The sequence below is a fragment of the Ovis canadensis genome, chromosome 21, assembly GCF_042477335.2.
Source record: "Ovis canadensis isolate MfBH-ARS-UI-01 breed Bighorn chromosome 21, ARS-UI_OviCan_v2, whole genome shotgun sequence".
NCBI classification, from domain to species: domain Eukaryota; kingdom Metazoa; phylum Chordata; class Mammalia; order Artiodactyla; family Bovidae; genus Ovis; species Ovis canadensis.
In genome coordinates, this window is record NC_091265.1 from 55410379 (window position 1) to 55429649 (window position 19271).

The window sequence follows — 19271 nt, forward strand, 5'->3', positions numbered from 1 at the left end:
TGAATATAACTAGCATATAGGAGAAATAAGTATTAACCTTTAAGATTAATCATGTTAACCTTGAGTTAAATAAATTCCTTTCTTGATTGTAACTCACTACACCCTCACCCTATAGGAATGCAGCTTTATTTGGAGGGTGGTGTCTGGTTTAAGAAAAAACACCCTTGGAAAAATAAGTTTTTTGGTGATCAGAAAGAAAGGATCGTAAAATGTCAGCAGGTCTCATGGCCAGAAGATGATGTAAAATCCCTAAGACCTTTTTATGTGAAGCACCTGATTTTGATAAAGGTCAGGACTGCTGACCCCCGCATAACTCTGTATTCATCCCTATATGTAACAAAAGGTATACAAGCAAACCCCAAAATAAAGAAATTGGATCAGTTTCTGGAAAGACTGATTCCCCCATGTCGTTTCTTTTTGCTCCCCGTTTCTCTGGCTGAATTCCCATCTGGATTCAGCCTCCTTTTCTCCACTAATTTTCCTACTTAAGTATCCATTTCTAATCTCTCTATATATCTTTAATTAAATATATATTTTTCCAAGGATGCCGACTCTGTCCCCACCTTTGAATCACCCTGGATCCACTGGGGCTGGACCCCAGCAATGAAGAGAGTCTATTTCATTATCCCTTATATTTCCTCTGAATGAGGAGGTGGTGGAGTTGGTGGGTTATCACAAACTCTTCCATGGCCTAGACTATCTCCCAGTTACTTTCTTTGGGGCTGCCTCTCCCCAGCTTCAGTCATGCTGTTCTGAAGGAAATTGACAATCATGTGTGCTGCTGGGTGAGGGCCACAAGACCATGTAAAGCCAATCATAGGACCCCATGGCCCTGCCAGGATGGCTGATCTAAGACTGTACATGTGATATGAGGTGGGTCATTCAGAGAACACCCTTGAACTCTGATGTTGGCAATGTTTTCTGTCCTTATTGGTGATGCCTTCAGGATATAAAACCCTAGGGCAGATAGCTTGGACTCCCTTTCTGGGTGTAGAAGCCTTAAGGAAGAAAGTTGTGAGGCTAAGACCATCAAAGAAGAGGGAATGAAAGAGTGAGTGTGTGAAATAGAGAATTGATGACTTCTGATTTCTTGGGTCCAGTCACAGAGATCTTTGTATTTGCTCTGAGTCTTGTGTCCTGGATTCCCAGAATCATTTCAATGAGTCTCCCCTTCCCTTGAAGCCAGTTGGAGGTGGGCTCCTCTGAACTGTGATTCAGACTTTGTTCTAGATCCTTCCAAATCATTGTACACCTCCCAGACACAAACAGAGGCACCCGGTTGTTTCAGCACCATTATGAATGAAAAACTTTATTCTTTACTGAGAATAGGGTGTTCAGACCACCAAATACAGTTCACCAGCATCCTGGGCAGGAGAACCCTAAGTGTGATTTAGTGCTTGCTTGGAGCGGCCTTACTGATTCCTGAACCACTCCAAGCACTTACACTGCCTGTGCCAGGCCAATCCTGTCATTTCCTTGATCCAAGACTGAGAAATACAGCCTCAGGAAGATGTCACCCAGGATCCAGGTGTCTCTAGATGTCCTCACTGTGTTCTCTTTAAAGGAGATATAGCAGTGGCCTCTAGAATCCTGGGGGAGTCAGAGACACACACCAGTCAGCCTGAGCCCTTATGTGCAACTCCCACAAATATCCAGACCCAGTACATTTCTTGGCTTTATTTCACTCTTTTGGTAAGTATCAAGGGATTTTCTCATTAGCGTGGGATATGAGAGTTCATCCACAAGACATGAGGTTTCCATGAGGAAGGGTGTGGGGCAGGAAAGGATTAGGAGTTGGGGATACAGAGGAATGATAAACAACAAAGTCCTACTGAAGAGCATAAGAAAATATGTTAAATATCCAGTCATAAACCACATGAAAAAGAATAAGAAAAAGAATACATATTTCTGTATGCTTATACTGAGTCACATTGCTGTGTAGCAGAACTTAATGTAACACTGAAGATTAGCCATACTTCAATAACATTTTTAGAAAAGAACAAGTGTTTCCATAGTTCTCCTCTCTCCCTGTATCTTTCCTTTTGACTCCTGCTCATGGTTTTCTATGCAGAGCATGCTGGTTCTCCTCCTGCATCCCCACAATTCATACTTTATTTAAAAACTTTATTTTGTATTGGAGTATAGCTGATTAACAATATTCTGAGCTTCATGTGGACAGTAAAGAGACTCAACCATATATATCCATGTATCCTGGTCCCCAAAATGCCCCTCCCATCCATGTTGTCATATAATTAAGCAGAGTTCTCCATCTACACAGTAACCCGTTGCTGGTTATCCATCTTAAATAGAGCAGTGCCCACAACACGTTCTTGAAGGCTTAACTTAGAAACTCTGGGAAGCCTCCTTCGGCCCGCACCCACCCTTTTTGGCCACTGTAGGCTTGGTTGGGTAACTTACTCTGGTTCCCCAACCCCACTGGTCAGTCCGTAGCCCTCATCACCCCAAGTAAGTCTCCAGTGCCCCAATGCAGAGCATCTTGGGATGCCATTTGCATGGAATCCAGTGCAGGTTTGCCTCAAACCAAGCTACCCTCCACATGGCTCCATGAGTTTACAGTTTTAGAATTCCTGAAATTCCCTCCCTTCCTCAAAGTCTTCTTTGAGCCCATCAGCCAGCTCTGAACTCCCACAGGGAGCTGACATGCAGCCTCCACCCTGCGCCGGGGCTGAGCAGTCACTGTGCACACTTTATTCACATTAGCATCCAGCCTCCCCACAGAGGGGTAGATAGCCTTACTCACAAAGAGGGCACCAGGCCAGAGCTATGGGAAGATCATCTGAGATCTAGGGTGACCGTGTAATTTATCATGTAAACCAGGCAAACTGCGAGAAGGGAAGGAAGACTGTTAATCCCTATGGTGGGACAGCACACTGGGAGTGTCCCCAGCCATTCTTCTTGTCACATGACTTATTTCAAGGACTGTTAGAGCTGACTTTCTGTGTTCATCCATTTGAGGGTTCAGATTGAACTGAAGCTCTTTGAGGACTGAGGACCTGAGTGTTATCCTCTCCTTGTGACTCCCACCATTACAGCATGGCGTGGTGTCTCCACATTTATTTGAGGATGATCAGTGTCCCAGATGGCCCTTTACTTTCAAGTGGTTCGTCTTATGGGAGTCTCTGGCCAGGCACAGGGCTCAGCAGCGTCTGCAATAGTGTGTTTTGGCCTGCAGAGGGTGCCCTCTTCCCAGAAGCAGCCCAAGGGTTCCTGCAAGTTCCTATTTGAGAACCACCCCTCAGGGTTCTCCCCTCACCTTGAGGATGTAGGCTTGAGCTGGGACTGGGTAGTTGATGCCACTGATGGTGAAGATAATAGAGGACAGGGTATTGACTGCAAAACATGAAACGTAGTGCTGTAAGATAGAGAGGGAGAGAGGCTGGCCCTGGAGATGCTTCTTGTGTGTGGAGACTGGGAGTGAGCCTGGGGCATGACCCTTCACCTCGGAACCCCGTGGCGTGGCGCCGATGAGCTTCAGGAGGTTATTGACCAGTCTTCATGGGCCATGGATCAGTGATGTCCTGGTATCCACAAGGGCCTTGCAGCCGCCAGAAGAAGCAATAGCCTTTCTTTTCATGGAGATGCTGAGAGACAGTGTGACAAAGCAGGCATCACGGTCACTCTGAGTCTCCCCAGAGCTGCCCCCTTCCCAACTGTCTTCTAAACAGCCCTTTGTCTCTTGCCCTCTTTTCCTTTGCTCCCAACATGGCATCTTCCTTGACATTCTTGAATGCAGTACTCGAATACAACAGGCTCTTTGGCACCTTGACACAAGCTGGTCTTCCTTCCTAGAGGAGCCCCCTCCTCTTTGACTAGCAAATTTCTTCTCATCGTCCAGAATCTAGCTTAATTGTCATGGTTTCAAAGAAGTCTTTCCCCTGGTATTTATCAGTCTCTTTTCTTGACAGACTGTAGACACTTCCTCATGTCTAGCATGAATTAATATGTGTGTGTCTCATTCCCTGTGCATCTGCCTTCTTAGATGTGAGGGCAAGTTTTATTCTGGTTGCCTCCCTAAAGTGCTTGGCACACAGTGGATGTCCAAGGCTTGTCTCTTTACAGAGAAAATGAAGACTGTGAAAATAATGAATGAGAAACATCCAGAGAGCTGTATCTTGTGGGGAACAAATAAATGGGTCAATCGCAGAGTGAAGATGGATATTCGGGAGGGCAGCAGATTCTCATAGTGGTGGGAGAGAGGGGCTCCTCTGGGAGAGGGTGTCTGCCAGCACTTCTCCTGCAACCAACTCAAACCCTGAGACCCTGACCAGGAGATACATGACTAGCCCACAGAAACTCCAAGGACGGGTCAGGTTTTGTCTGAGGGTATCACACAGAATCCTGTCAATTGTACCTCTTGTCCTCAGGTCACTCCTGGATCCCACCTTCCTGATTCTCTGTTATAGCCCCTGCTCCACTGAGTGCCCATGAACGTGGGGTGTCTTTTTTATTAGTTGCTTTTACGTCTTAAGACTTCAGTAAATCTCTCTACACTGCTCAGTAGTTGCTCCCTTAGGAGACCAGTTCTCCCCATTTGCTCAGGACTTTCCCTGTTTTTAAACTGACATTTATCTGTACTGGGAACATCCTTGGTCCCCGGTACCCCCGGACAGTTGGTCATCTTATACCTCTGTTCAGGCTGGAAAAATTCTCCCAGATCCTCTGTTCACCACACTGTAGAGTCCTCTAACCATGCTCCACGCCTCACAGGGCAGTGGGTGCAATCCGCTCCCAGCTGCACAGACTTCTCCAGACCCTTCTAGGACCCTTGTCAGAGCCCTGGTCAGAAGGCCTGTTGATTATGAACCCACTGGTTGTTTGCATGTCTATCTGCTTGTGTGTTAGTTTGTATATGTTTTTGTATGTGTGTTTCTATGTGTCTCTGTGAGAGCTTTTGTGTCTCTGACTAGCTATGCATGTTTCTTTGTGTCTGTGTATGTTTATATGTGTCTGCCTGTGTGTTTCTATGTGTCTGTGTGTCTGTCTGTGTCATTGTAGGTGGTGTATATGCCTATGTGACTGTGTGTCTGAGAATGCATTTGTATGTGTCTTCCTGTGTCCATGTACAGTAGTGGGAGCATCACTTGGGCTGACCCTCAGAGGGAGAGGCTTACTGGTCCAAGTGTATACTCTAGTCGCCTGATTGAATCAATGGTACCCAGTTGAGTGCTCCCTAGTAGTAGGGTTTATCCACCCCAACAAACATCACCACACTGCCTTTTGCCCTGCATGTGTAAAGAGAAGAGAGGGTGGGATCCTTGGAGGACAATAACAACAGCACTGACTGAGAGCTGTGCTAGTCCACCCATCAAGGCCCTAATAAGGTCCCCATGTACAGATGCGGAAATCGAGTCTAGGAGCAATTGAGATCCAGACTGAGGTCAGTTACTGGCTATTGAGTGGCATAGAGGAAGTTAGAAACTGAGTCACCTGGCTGGGCTCCACCCACTCTGTCTTCCAAAGATGCCCTACTTCCTGTGACCTGAGTGCTCAGACACACTCAGAGGGCACGGTGCTGAAGTATAATGGCTTTCTCCTTGTCCAGCTTGTCATTTTTCAGGAAAATCAAATCCTGGGAGTTCTAAGGCTGTGGGTTCAGGTCACCCAGAATTGGCACCACTGGCCTGTGACCTCTACAGCTCAAAGGGCCCCACACTCATAAGGGACCCCACCTCTGCTCTCCCTGTCTTGAAATGCCTTGTATTTCTTGAACAAGGGGTCCCACATGTTTGTTTTGTATCCCACCCATTCGCTTTTCACTGGCTCCTGCTAATTGGGTAGCTCTCCCAGTGGAATGGTAATGAGGAAGGAAAGATATCCACCATCCTTCTCCTTCCTTCCTGATCGAATTCATAAGTAAATCGTATTGCTTTTTCCTCCAAGTTGTTTCCTGTTGCCTTCCATTAGTCTTCCTCCTCACTCAGCCCCCTAGACCAAGTTACTGGTTTTGAGCCCAGCAGCAGGGTTGTGTTCCAATAAAATGTTATTTATAAAAGCCAGGGGTGAAGGCAGGTACAGCCCTGGGGCTATATTTATCCTGGGTTAGATTATCTCTCAGGATTTTTCTTTATCAAGTGTTCTATAATTTTCGTGCACCTAAAAGCATCTTAAAGTTAATTTGGAGAAAGGGATTGTCCATCTCAGACTTACTTGCTCAAGTAGAAGGCAAAATCATGCTCAGAAATGGCACCTTGATTCTTCAGGTTGGCAAAAATGGGGATAGCTCCAAAGACAGATATGTTGAGGTAGTTCAAACCCAAGACACCATCAAAAGGTGCACCCTCACACTCGTATTCCACAACGATTAGACCTAACAGCTGGTCAGTACTTACAAGGTCCCCAGTCTGTGGGGGAGAAGAGTGTTTCCACTTACAGATACAAGGAGTGGGGCTAGGACTGGGTTGGGGTGCATTGCCATTAAATCCTCAGAGAAGAAATGAGGTTGGGCTGTATCTTTTGTGGACCTCAGACGGTTAGACCATGCTGGGAGAAAAATGTGTGTTTCATTTCTGAGAGGCTGTGAATTTTAAAACATCTGCCCCTCTGAAAAACACCACCTGACTCAGTCAAATTGGCCTTGTGGCTTCTGTCCAGGTGGGGCAACCAAGAGTCAGGCCAGGACCCATTGGTGCCCCCTTGTGGACAAAATGAGTTGAGAGCAAGGTAGCCTTCTCTGGAATAACTATGACCTAATGACAGGAATGGACTGAATTCTCTGTAAAGTACTGTGGATTCTGCATCTGTCCAGGAAGACAGAAGCCAAAAACACAATCTTGCTTGCAGGGATCTATGAAACTACAGCCTGGCAAATTCACTTTTGGGGATATTGTGTATTTGTGTGAGTGTGTATGAGAGAGAAAGAGAGAGAGGGGAACTACTCAAGCACTTTGGGGAGGCGGGCCATACATTGTATTAGATTCTCAAAGTCACCCTAGAGTGAGAACACATTTGTCAGGCCCTTTGAACTCTCTGGCTTCCAGCTACCCACTATAGATACCTGAAGCCCTTGACTGCCCTCAGGGTCCCCAGATCAGTTTTATCCTGTCCCTAAACACCCTACAGCAACTTCAGTCTTGAAAAGCCAACCCAGCTCCACCATTTACCACATGTGTGACCTCAGCAACCCTTGCTGTCTGCACCGCAGTCCTCATATGTCTCATGAGCTAACCACCTGCTGTTGTGGGATAGTTGCAGGATTAAACAAATTATTACCTGAAAGTGCCTGGAACAGTCTGTGAATATAAAAGTGGGTGCTTTTTTCCCCTCTTCTCACTCCCAGCAAAATGAGCCTTGAACTGCTCATGGCCAGAGAAGCTGTAAGTTTACACCTCAAGACACTATCTGGGTTAACTAACTCATTTGCTCATGTGTCACCACGGGCACTGCCTCCCCAGGGACAGGATCCTGTGGGTAAGATGGGCAATGTCTATGGGAGTTAGGGTAGGAAGAGTCCTGCCTGATGGTTCTGCATCCGTTTTGCAAGCAGGGGTTACTCCATAGCCAGTCCTGACTCAGCTTCTCTTTACACGTTACCCGAACAGTGTCATAAGCAAGAAATCCCTTCATGGTCCCAGGTCCATAGGTGATCCAGAAGGTCTGTTGGGTACACTGGAAGGTGGAAGACTTGTAATGTCTGAACCTAACTTGTGTAGCTGCAGACACAAGAGATGAGTGTCATCAGGTGCCAAGGGTGGAAACAGGATGGCAGGGCAAGTGAAGGATGGTCCGGGTAGGGGATCTGTACTCACAACAGACTGGACTGGAGTGAAAGAGGGAGGGCACCCCCAAGTCAGATGAGCTTGTGTCAAAGATAACCTGGAATTCCTGAGGTGGTGTTCTAGTGGTGATGTTACCCATATAGAGCATCTACAGTGAGAAAGAGGGAGTGGGTTAGTGCAGAGCTGGCTACCCTCTCTTCCCACACTGATATCTCCCCCTGGGTGTCTTATATCTCTTGAGATAACTTTTCAACCACTGCGAAGCTCACAGCCTTTGACCACAGAGGTGCTTGCATTTGATATTTTTTCCTTTGCTACACTGTTTGCAGGATATTGATTCTATGACCAGGTGTTGAAGTGGTACCTCCTGCATTGGAAGCACAGAGGCATAATCACTGGACCTCCAGGATCATTTGACACCCAGGGAAGTCCTGGTGCCTTAATTTGAGAAATTCTAGAGTCTCTTCAAACCCAGCTTTGGCACCCCCTTCTCCAGGAGATCCTTCTTGATCAAACCCAGCCACTCCCTCTAAACTCAGACCACATCCAATCAACACCACACAAGTGACCCTTTCATTTGACATGTATTTACACTTTGCCTATCTCTCAGGCTGGCATGGGCATTCTTGAAGACGAAATAAGCCCTTTTTCTAATCTAAAAACAGTAAGCACTGTGTTAGATTCTGATGGCCTAACACGGAATATGGGTTCACTAACTTTTTACTGCTGTGGTTCTTGCATCTGTCCAAACTGAATTACTCTGCCTGGTTATTCAAAATTGTTTTGCAGTTGGTTCTACCTACTGATCAGAGATGGTTCACTTTCATCTATAACTATTTGACCACCTTAGTTCAGAAGAAGCTGCTGCTGCTGCTGCTGCTGCTGCTGCTGCTGCTAAGTCGCTTCAGTCGTGTCTGATTCTGTGCAACCCCACAGACAGCACCCAACCAGGCTCCACCATCCCTGAAATTCGCCAGAGAGAACACTGGAGTGGGTTGCAATTTCCTTCTCCAATTTCAGGAAAGTGAAAAGTGAAAGTGAATTCGCTCAGTCATGTTCGACTCTTAGCGACCCCATGGATGGCAGCTTACCAGGCCTCTCCTCCGTTTTGGGGTATTTTCAGGCAAGAGTACTGTAGTGGGTCGTCATTGCATTCTGCTCAGAAGGAACAATCTCCCTCAAACTAGTGACACATCTTTGACACAGAAATGGATGTTTGCTTGCCACCAGGCAGGCCCAGTCACCAAGACAAGAGATGAGGACGATAGTGCCTTCTCTGCGTGGAGCCCCCTTTGCCCAGTGTTTCTGCCTCCTGCAGGAGCCCACGTGGCATCTCCAGATGAGCCCCAGTGCTAAGCTAGAGCACCAGGGGGCGCTGTGGAGCACCATCCTCCCAAAACATTCACAGCTATGCTGATCCTCAGGGGGTGAATAGTTATATTTGAGCCACGAGAAGAAATCTGAGACAATCTGTAAGCATGTTCCCTGAGGAAATTGTTCAGCATTTTTTTTCACTGAAGTTATTTCTCATGGTCTTCACTTTCCTTAGAGGTATTCTTTCACTGAACATTTGACAAAGAAAACAAAGAAGATGCTCCAATTAGCTGTCAGTGTTAAGGTATAACTGTCATTGTAATGGCACTGTGTATTTTCTAGTCATTTTTATGAGTCAACTTATTATAAGAACTTTATGCATATTCCATGGCAAAGATATAGGTTTGAATAAAGCTTCTGTTCTGTAATGTTGGGTAAGCCATATGACCATGTGAGGTCCCAGTCTCCCCTTCAGCAAAATGGTGGAATGTAGGGATTCAAACACTCCAAATAGGATATCTTGGGGATAGTGAAGTGATGGATATAAGGTGCCTGATAAGTAGGAACTCTCAACAATGACAACCACTAGCACTGCTGTTGCCGTCCCACTGTATCCTTCTCAGAGAAGCTCAGGGAAGGAGGTAGAAGGGGGATTCCTATCCTCTTTTACAAGGGAGAAATTTGAAATGCAAGAGGCTTGTGAATTGGCTGTGGTCACACTGCTTGTCAGATATAAAACAGTGTATAATTAGCTCTCCCAATCTTTCTCCAAGTTGAAAGAGAAGAGAGAGGTGAAAGAAGAAACCAGGAGATAGGGAAAAAGTTCAGGAAATGTAGGAAATTAAGAGAAAAGTTAAAAGAAAACACCACAGAGAGAAATACACTCACAGAGACTTTAAAGAGATGGAGAGATAAATGATAGTGATACTGAGATGCAGACATAGACATATACACACTGAAGTAGAGAGGGAACAAAGAGGACACGTAAATAAAATGAAGAAAAGTGCTATTCCACAGGACCACATCTACATCCGCATTGACTATGCACTGAACAATTGCAAATATTTCCAATTTCAATAGGTCATGACATGACTGGACCCCAGAGTTGTGCAAGCATGCAAATCTACACCAAGAACCTAGGGTCCCACAGTTCCTATAACAAGGTACTTATCAATAAGTAAGGGTTGAACTTTAAGATTGTCAGGGAAATATTCCATTCCATTCTAAACCTGGTTAGTAGAAGAATAATCAGATTGAAAGAAAAATCACAGAAAGGAAGATGATGTGACTCACAGTCTCCATAGTTACATGACTCTGCAATCTGAGAAGGCCACTAGGTCGAGGGGCACAAGCCACTTCATGCCTCTTTCCTGGCTCCAAGGACTCAGGGAAGTTCAGGTTCTTAGCATGTAGTGGTGACCGGGAGCCCCTAGTTAAATATGCTCTGACATACCCTAGTTTAGCCCTTTAGGCCAATAATAGGTCTGAAAAAATTTTTTTAAAAAAGGTCTCGATTAAATCTTTACCTTCATCAGTGTCCTTGGCGAGTGGACTTTGAAGCTTCACAGAATACAGAGAAGTACTGTAATCTCTTCCTTGAAGCTTGGCTGGAAAATCAAACTGATCTGCATGGACATCTAAGAAGATGGAGAACCTTGCCTACTTGGAGAAAAAATCTGCTAAAAACATCATAAAAATGGATACTAAGGGCCATGCTCGACATTCTTGTTCTCATGTTATCTTCCTAGCCAATTCATGAGATAGGCATTGCTGTCTTCATTGGAGAGGAGATTGCTAGGAGGATAAGCTGTCAAATGGCAAAGTGAAGACTTCAGGGACAGCCCAGGGACATACAACTGGCTTTAGGTAGTTGGTCTAATGGCAGACATCAGGGGCACCTATGATGCCAGGCTGCATCAAAGATTTAGGGCAGAGCAGTACTTCAGTTGCATGGTATCAGTATTGGAAGAAATGTCATATGCAACCACAAGATATTTTATATCATCCAACAAATGTACAAGGAAGAACTGTGTGCTAGGTTCTGGGTTAAAAGCGTCAAAGTCAAAGCTGATGAAAACAAAAGTAGTGTTTATTTTAAGAGAGCTAGCAGTCTAGTTTTCACAAAATCATGGCCCAGGAGGCAGGAGATATGATACTAGGACTAGGTGGCCATGTTGAACCTTGGGCCACACAGGCCTTGTCTCTGGAAGCAGCCTTTCCTCCACTTCACCCATGCTGGAAAGCAGGCCAGTTGGCCATGTTCTCAAGAGAATCAGAAGTTTGGATATTTATGTACAATCTACTGATTTTAACGTTAGCAACTAATTTTTTTCCCCAAAAAACAGTGGGAACGAAATCTCCACAGCAATGTGCTGGAATCAGCCTTCAGTCTCTGCAGGTTTTTATTTCTCGCCTAGAATTGGGAGTGCAGTGGGGACAGAGAGGAATTTAATTCATGTCAGTTGATTTAAAAAGAGACTGAATGCATACTGAACATGTGTGTTTCTTTTCTATTTATAAAGATCATCAGGGACATACAAACCAACAAAATTTAACTGCTGAAGATAAATGGATATATTTCTGATATAATTTCCCCATAGGGTCTATGTCATGAAAAATTTTGTCTGCCAAACCAAACATACAAAAAAATAATTTTGAAATGTCTTCCCAATCATAGAAGAAAAAACAACTGTGGCAGCCAATGTAAAGACAATCCTGTTTAATGACTCATCCAGGACTCCCAGGGCCTATTCCTGCTTGAGATCTTTCCATGCCTGTCCCTTGAATACAACAGGAGCCTCTCCTGTTGCCAGGTGTGTTTAGATGGGGCACTGTGACTTAATCCTCATTTTTGCATGTTGTTTAGATTCAGTTATGGTGGTTAAATCCCAACAGGGGGAATATGACATCACTGACAAAGGATACACATATATGCCTTTTGAACTATGGTGTTGGAGAAGACTCTTGAGAGTCCCTTGGACTGCAAGGAGATCAAAGCAGTCCATCACCCCTCCCCTCCAAAAAAAAAAAAATCAGTTCTCAGTATTCACTGGAAGGATTCATGCTGAAGCTGAAGCTCCAATTATCTGCCCACCTGATGGGAAGAACTGACTCATTGGAAAAGACCTTGATGTAGGAAACACGGAAGGCATGAAGAGAAGGGGAAAACAGGATGACATCGTTGGGTGGCATCGCAAAGTTGATGGACCTGAGCTTGAGTAAGCTCCGAGAGTTGGTGATGGATAGGGAAGCCTGGCATGCTGCAGCCCATGGCACTGTAAACAGATGGACATGACTGAAAGGACTGAGCTGAACTCAACAAATTGAGAACAAAGAGACTGATAAATCTAATTGCATCAAGTTGGTGACTTGCTGCCCATAACAACACATTATTTAAGTGGCTTTAAAATTCAGAATTATGACTGCATTCAAAGTGGAATATCTTTTAAAGAAAAACAAAAGTACTGTCCATCACCACAAACCTAAGAAAATCAAAAGAAAAACAGGAAAGAAATCTGAACCTATATTCAACAATTTATTGTTCCTCATAACTTCTCTTATTGTGACAGCATCATATGCATGTTAACAGGTAAAAGCACGACAATAATTAAAACTAATGTTCTGAAGTAAGCCTTTCAGTGGCTAGAAAAACAGGTTCACACATAACATAAAGAAGTTTAATTCAAACATTGCTGTCTTAAATCTTGAACTGAAAGCATAAGTTTGTACCAAATAATTATATTTATTTTTATTTTATTTTTTTAAGGAAAATGTGTACTTCCTACTCTGACCAATGGAAAGCTTGCAAGCAATGACAACTTGATAACAGTGACTATACTGAGGTCTAACATGTAGATTTTAAATACATTTCCCATCAGATGATGCATGGATTCTTAAAAGAGGGCTGATTTCAGGACTGAGTAAAGAATTGCACAAAATAATCTTGGAAATCATGAAAGACCAGCAAGCTAAGGCACTTCAAAGCCCAATGGGGACTGGAGAGAAAGTTTAGGAATCCAAATGAAAAGGCCAAACGTCTACCAGTCTGTTGGGCAGAGTGATGTTTCTGCTTCTCAACGCACTGTTTATGTTTCTCATAGCTTTCCTGCCAAGAAGCAAACGTCCTCTGATTTCACGGCTGTAGGCACCATCCACAGTGCTTTTAGAAGCTAAGATGAAATCTGTCACTACTTCCACCTTTTCTCCTTCTATTTGCCTTGAAGGCTGGGGCTGGATCCCATAATCTTAGTTTTTTAATATTCAGTTTTAAGCTGGCTGAATGTGTCCAAATGTTAGTAGGCAACATCTAATTTGTCACTGTGATAGATTGCTAGGGCAACAACTCATCATTCTGAGCACCGAGAAAGGAAAATAATCATCAATATTTATGCTATTTTTGTTTCTATTAAGCATAGGTTACGTAACTACAAACAGTTCCAGGAAAACAAGCTATACTGTCCTTTCTCTGGGTGATGAGAGAGTGATGAAGAGCAGCTATAATACAGATGAAGCCTCACTCATTGGCCTGCAGCTCACCTTCTGCTGTGGAGGTCTGGTTCCTAATAGACCAAGGAATGGTAGTGGTCCTGACCCCTGTGCTGGTATTGTGGACTTCTGCTCTAAACCCAATAGTGGGACATTGTGTAAGACAAACCACCCTGCTTCTGCCCAGTTTCTGAACAAATAAATTGCATTAAAATTGGGAGAGGAACAGCTATTTAATCTTAACAAACAACCCAGTGCAACATATGACTACATTCCTTCAATAAACTGTGAAAAGTGCTTTCTGAGAATCAGGGAAATATGTACATGGACTGGATATTAGATGTTAATTTTATTGGGAACAAATAAGCATTTGTTTCACATCCTACCATTTTACCTCAAATACTCATTATGTATATTTTGTGAAATGTTCATCTTGTCCCTAAAACACTTCAGGAAAAATGAATAAGGAGTAAAAGAGAGAATGAAATGAGGGTCAGTCTTGATTTAAAAACATAACTGCATAGCTGCTATGGATTGCATTGTGTCCACCCTTGACTGCCAATGTGATGGTATTAGGAAGTAGGGCCTTTGAGAGGTACGCAAGTTGACATGGGGTTTTGATAGTGGTCCCTCATGATGGGAGTATCCTCTGCCTCTTTTTCTCTCTTATTCTCCATCTTCCTCCTTCCCTCCCCCCACCACAAATGAGAACATAGCAAGAAGAGAAAGACCTAATGAAAGTCAAGAATGTCTTCCCTGGGAACTCAATTGGCCACCACCTTGATGTTGCACAGTCTCCGGTCTATGACAACCTGTGGAACTAAGAGGTTAGTTCTTCTTTCTTAAATTTGTTATGTTTGACATCGTTTTGTAGTAATAAGTTTATAGAATGAAGTTTCTGTCTTAGTGACACCCAGAGGGGCCCAAGATAGCAGATTGAGGCAGGTCTCTGATGAGTGAGGCTTTGGAGGACCACATGCTCCTTACTCCAACTCTTCTCTTGTCATCTGAAAACCATCCCCGCCATACCTGACAACCTTAACTCCAACCGTAACTGCATCTCCACTCCCCTGATAAGCTACTGAGTCATCTAGTTGGAGATCCAGATGATTCAAGACAGGGTCTGGAAGGGGAAGGAATGCAGGCATTTTTATAAAGAATGATCTGGGCAGACCTCTCCTTGGTTTTCCCTTCTTTATTGCCATCTGCAGGTGAGTGATAAGGCCTGGATTGAAAGGAAGCCACAAGTGAGACTGCATGGTTATTTGCAAGAGAAGGGAGGAAGAATTCACAACACAATACCAGGAGGTTGGCAGCTTGCACAGGACCCAGGAGGGAAGGAAGAAGCACTGGGAAAAGAATAGTGCCTACCTGAGGGCCACACCTATCTGACTCTTCCTGTTAAACTTGGAGGTCGCATCCTTCCTGCTTCAATTTCTGCTCCAGATGTGGAAGGGATAGAGCTGTACTCTCTGCTAATGAGTCACAGGGAGAGGGAAAGGCTCCCCAAGGAGCCCTTGGATTCCCTCTAACTGTGGGTATCATCCCAAGGCAGAGAGCAAATGGCAGGTCATTCAAAATATGGTCTACTTTAAATAGTATTTAAAATACTACAAAATTTGTCTAAGAGTCCTGGCATATCTTGTTCCCAGTGTTTTTTTGGAGAGATGATTATTTAGCCTAATTTGGGTTCTGCTGAGGATTCTACAAAATTCCCTGGTGGTAACCTCTGACTTATAACTTCCTGATCTTATCCCACAGAATGCAAATGATGCTAAGTTCCAGTGGACAAGGCTTCTAAGGTCCTTGGTGTAACAGCAGCTGTGTGCCAAGTGGTCTACCACTCTCAGTCCTGAGTCAAGAACCCATGAATATCACCAGACAGTTACAGCCGCCTTCCCACCAGAGGCAGCCTCAGCATCCTCAGCGACACCCAACTCTGAGCCACTTGTCCACTGATTGGCACTGAGCTTCAGTCTGGAACAAGTGTTCTGGAGCAAGTCCAGTCTCCCTCATCCAAGAGATGGGAAACTGAACCCTGGGGTGTATGACTCACCTTAGCTGCAGGTAAGTTAGTGAAGACTTGGGACCCAGGAACTCTGGTTCCCAGGCTAGGAGACTTCAAGGAGGGGAAAGATGAGAGAGAGCGCAATTGTGTCCACTGCTGGGTAGCTCTCAGATGTCTGCAAGCACCAGAGTGGAAGTTCCTTTCCCTTTGCCCTTCAAGTCTCGTTCCAATTTTATCAGCAGACTTGCCTCCATGTAGCAGCAGGAAAGCAATATTCAGGGCTGTTTCTTTTGGGTTCCAAGCACAGTGGGGGAGTCCCAGCTGTAGTGACCCCAGGAGGCAGACCTGCAGGTGGTGACTGACTCATTCCCAACTCAGAGTCCAAAGAGCTCCCAATCCTCATTCACACAACACAGACTTTGGGTAACTGGATAACGTGCACCTGCATTCAAGCGAGAAGCATTCCTTTCTCAGCCTTCTGGCAACTTAGATAAGTGTCTTATATTTCTTCAGAGAACACCTGGCTGACCAAGGCTGGTGTCTGAGACTAACCTGGATGAAGCCGATGTGTTTCCTCTTTGATGCTCAAAATAGACCTTGGAGATTCAAAGGCCTTGAGAGGGTTACAATCACACTTATGTTTTTTCAGGACTTTGCTTGATGAATCTGCTTGGAGAAAAAGGACAGAAATACAGGACAGGCCTGGACATCTCTGGGTCCCAGCTGATTGTGAGTTGAGTTCCAGCCACCAAGCTACAGAGTCAGGTGCTGATGTTATTCACAAGCTATCTTTGAAGAAGGCATAGAGGAAAGAGTTTTGGGGCAGAGAGTAGTGTGGTCAAAGGGTGATGGGAATCACACGAGGCAAGATGAAACAAGAGTCATTACTTGTTTCTTTGCTCTATCAGTTCCTTGGCATTTCTACTCCTGAGAACAAGTACATGGAAATAGAGGCATTGGTGGTGCTCCTGGCACCTGATGCTCCTGGGGATAACCAGTTTGTGGACCCTTCCCTGAGTCCAGAGCATATTCAGCCTCGTGATAGCCCCAGGTTCTCCCTTCTTGGGTAGGCTGACATGCCTCATTGCTGCTAACTCACAACTGAAGCATGGGTTGAGGTCATGGTGGTTGACCTGTAGGCCAAGTTCCAAGCATGCAAGGAAGATTTGCCGTGGAAGGGTAGCCATTTACTAACCTTGGTTACTTTGTTCCTTAACAGGGGCTACTTCCCACATCTACAATGATTTTCTCCCAGCATTTGCATGGCCAGGTCCTTCTCAACATTTACCATCATCTCAAATGAGTCTCTCAGGCTTGCTTCCCCTGGCCACTCCACTCTCACAAGCACAGACCCTCATCCAAAAATTGCCTATAGACACTTCCCTCCATCAATACTCCATCAATAATTATAGCTACCAAAGTGGAAAGGTGGGAGAGGGATAAATTGAGAGTTTGAGATTAATATATGTATACTATTTTATTTAATAGATCATCAACAAAGACCTACTGTACACCACAGGAATTATGCTCAATAGACTGTAATAACCTGTATGGGCAAAGAATCTAAGAAAGAATGGATACGTGTGTATGTATAAGGGAATTAATTTCCCATACAACTAATACGAATACAATACTGTAAATTAAATATACTCCTATATAAGTTAAAACCTGAATTTTGAAAAATGCTTATGTCTAGAGACTCATGGAGTTCTTTAGACTCACATGATTCCAGATATGATTTTGGAGATGGCAGAGTGGGTGCAAAAATCGAGACATTATCTGAGGTTGCATTTTCCTGAGCTTTGGTGTATTCTTGCTTCTAGTGTCACCTTTGATTTGTCTTTGGAGGATCTAATACAAAGGCTCCGAGACACCAGCTCAGTGCTATTTGAAGAATGAGAGGGAGGTTATAGTGGGAGAGTGAAATCCCAGCTTCCTAGTCTTGGGTTGGGGCACGACTTATGTCCCAAGTTCCCTGAGAAAACAGGCTGTAGTTTCCCTCTCCACGACTTGCATGATTATCAGACCCAGACTTTTTCATGTCCTGCTTCCCCTGAGACCTTACTGGTTTCTCTATGAGAATATTTTTTAATATACATTGATTTACTTTAACTGGAGGCTAGTTACTTTACAATATGGTAGTGGTTTTGCGATACATTGACATGAATCTGCCACAGGTGTACATGTGTTCCCTATCCTTAACCCCCCTCCTACTCCCCTCCCCATTACATCTCTCTGGGTCATCCCAGTACACCATCCCCAACCACCTTGTCTCATTCATCAAACCTGGACTGGCGATCCATTTCACATATGAGTGTATACATGTCTCAATGCCATTCTGTGAAATCATTCCACCCTCGCGCTCTCCCACAGAGTCCAAAAGACTGTTCTATACATCCGTGTCTCTTGCTGACTCGTATACAGGGTTATCGTTACCATCTTCCTAAATTCCATGTATATGAGTTAGTATACTGTATTGGTGTTTTTCTTTCTGACTTACTTCACTCTGTATAATAGGCTTCAGTTTCACCCACCTCATTAGAACTAATTCAAATGTATTCTTTTTTTTTTTCAGTTCATCTTACTCATTGATTTATTAAAAGCTTTTTTTTGTTTGTCTGTTTTTGTTGTTGTTGTTGTTGTTATTTATTTATTTATTCATTTTACTTTACAATACTGTATTGGTTTTGTCATACATTGACATGAATCCGCCATGGGTGTACATGAGTTCCCAATCCAGAAACCCCCTCCCACCTCTCTCCCCATATCATCTCTCTGGGTCATCTCAGTGTACCAGCCCGAAGCATGCTGTATCCTATATCAAACCTACACTGGCGATTCGTTTCTTACATGATAGTATACATGTTTCAATGCCATTGAAAAGTCTTTTGTTTCTTTAGGTAGATATATTCCTATGTATTTTATTCTTTTCATTGCAATGGTGAATGGAATTGTTTCCTTAATTTATTTTCTATTTTCTCATTATTAGTGTATAGGAATGAAAGGGATTTCTCTGTGTTGATTTATATCCTGCAACTTTACTATATGGATTGATTAGCTCTAGTTATTTTCTGGTGGAATCTTTAGGGTTTTCTATGTAGAGGATCATGTCATCTAGAAACATTGAGAGTTTTACTTCTTTTCATGTCTGGATTCTTTTTATTTATTTTTATGTAATGATTGATGTGTTTAAAACTTCCAAAACTATGTTGAATATTAATGATGAGAGTGGACACCCTTGTCTTATTCCTGACTTTAGGGGAAATGCTTTCAATTTTTCACCATTGAGGATAACGTTTGCTGTGGTTTTGTAATATATGGCATTTATTATGTTGAGATATGTTCTTTCTATTCCTGCTTTCTGGAGGGTTTTATTATAAATGGATGTTGAATTTTTAAAAAGGCTTTCTCATCATCTATTTATATAATCATATGGTTCTTAGCTTTCAATTTGTTAATGTGGTGTATTGTTAATTGATTTGTGGATATTGAAGAATCCTTGCATCCCTCATAAAAACCCACTTGGTCATGATGTATGATCTTTTTAATATGTTGTTGGATTCTGTTTGCTAGAATTTTGTTAAGGATTTTTGTATCTATGTTCATCAGTGATATTGGCCTATATGCCGCATCTTTGTCTGGTTTTGGTTTTAGGGTGATGGTGGCCTCATAGAATGAGTTTGGCAGTTTGTCTTCGTCTACAAATTTCTAGAAGAGTTTAAGTAGGA

General features: G+C 43.7%; 1 pseudogene; it reads right to left on the reverse strand.

The window, feature by feature from the left end:
- Positions 1–1440: 1440 nt before the first annotated feature.
- Positions 1441–10411, reverse strand: LOC138426347 (pregnancy-associated glycoprotein 1-like; annotated as a pseudogene).
- Between the last annotated feature and the right edge of the window lie 8860 nt (positions 10412–19271).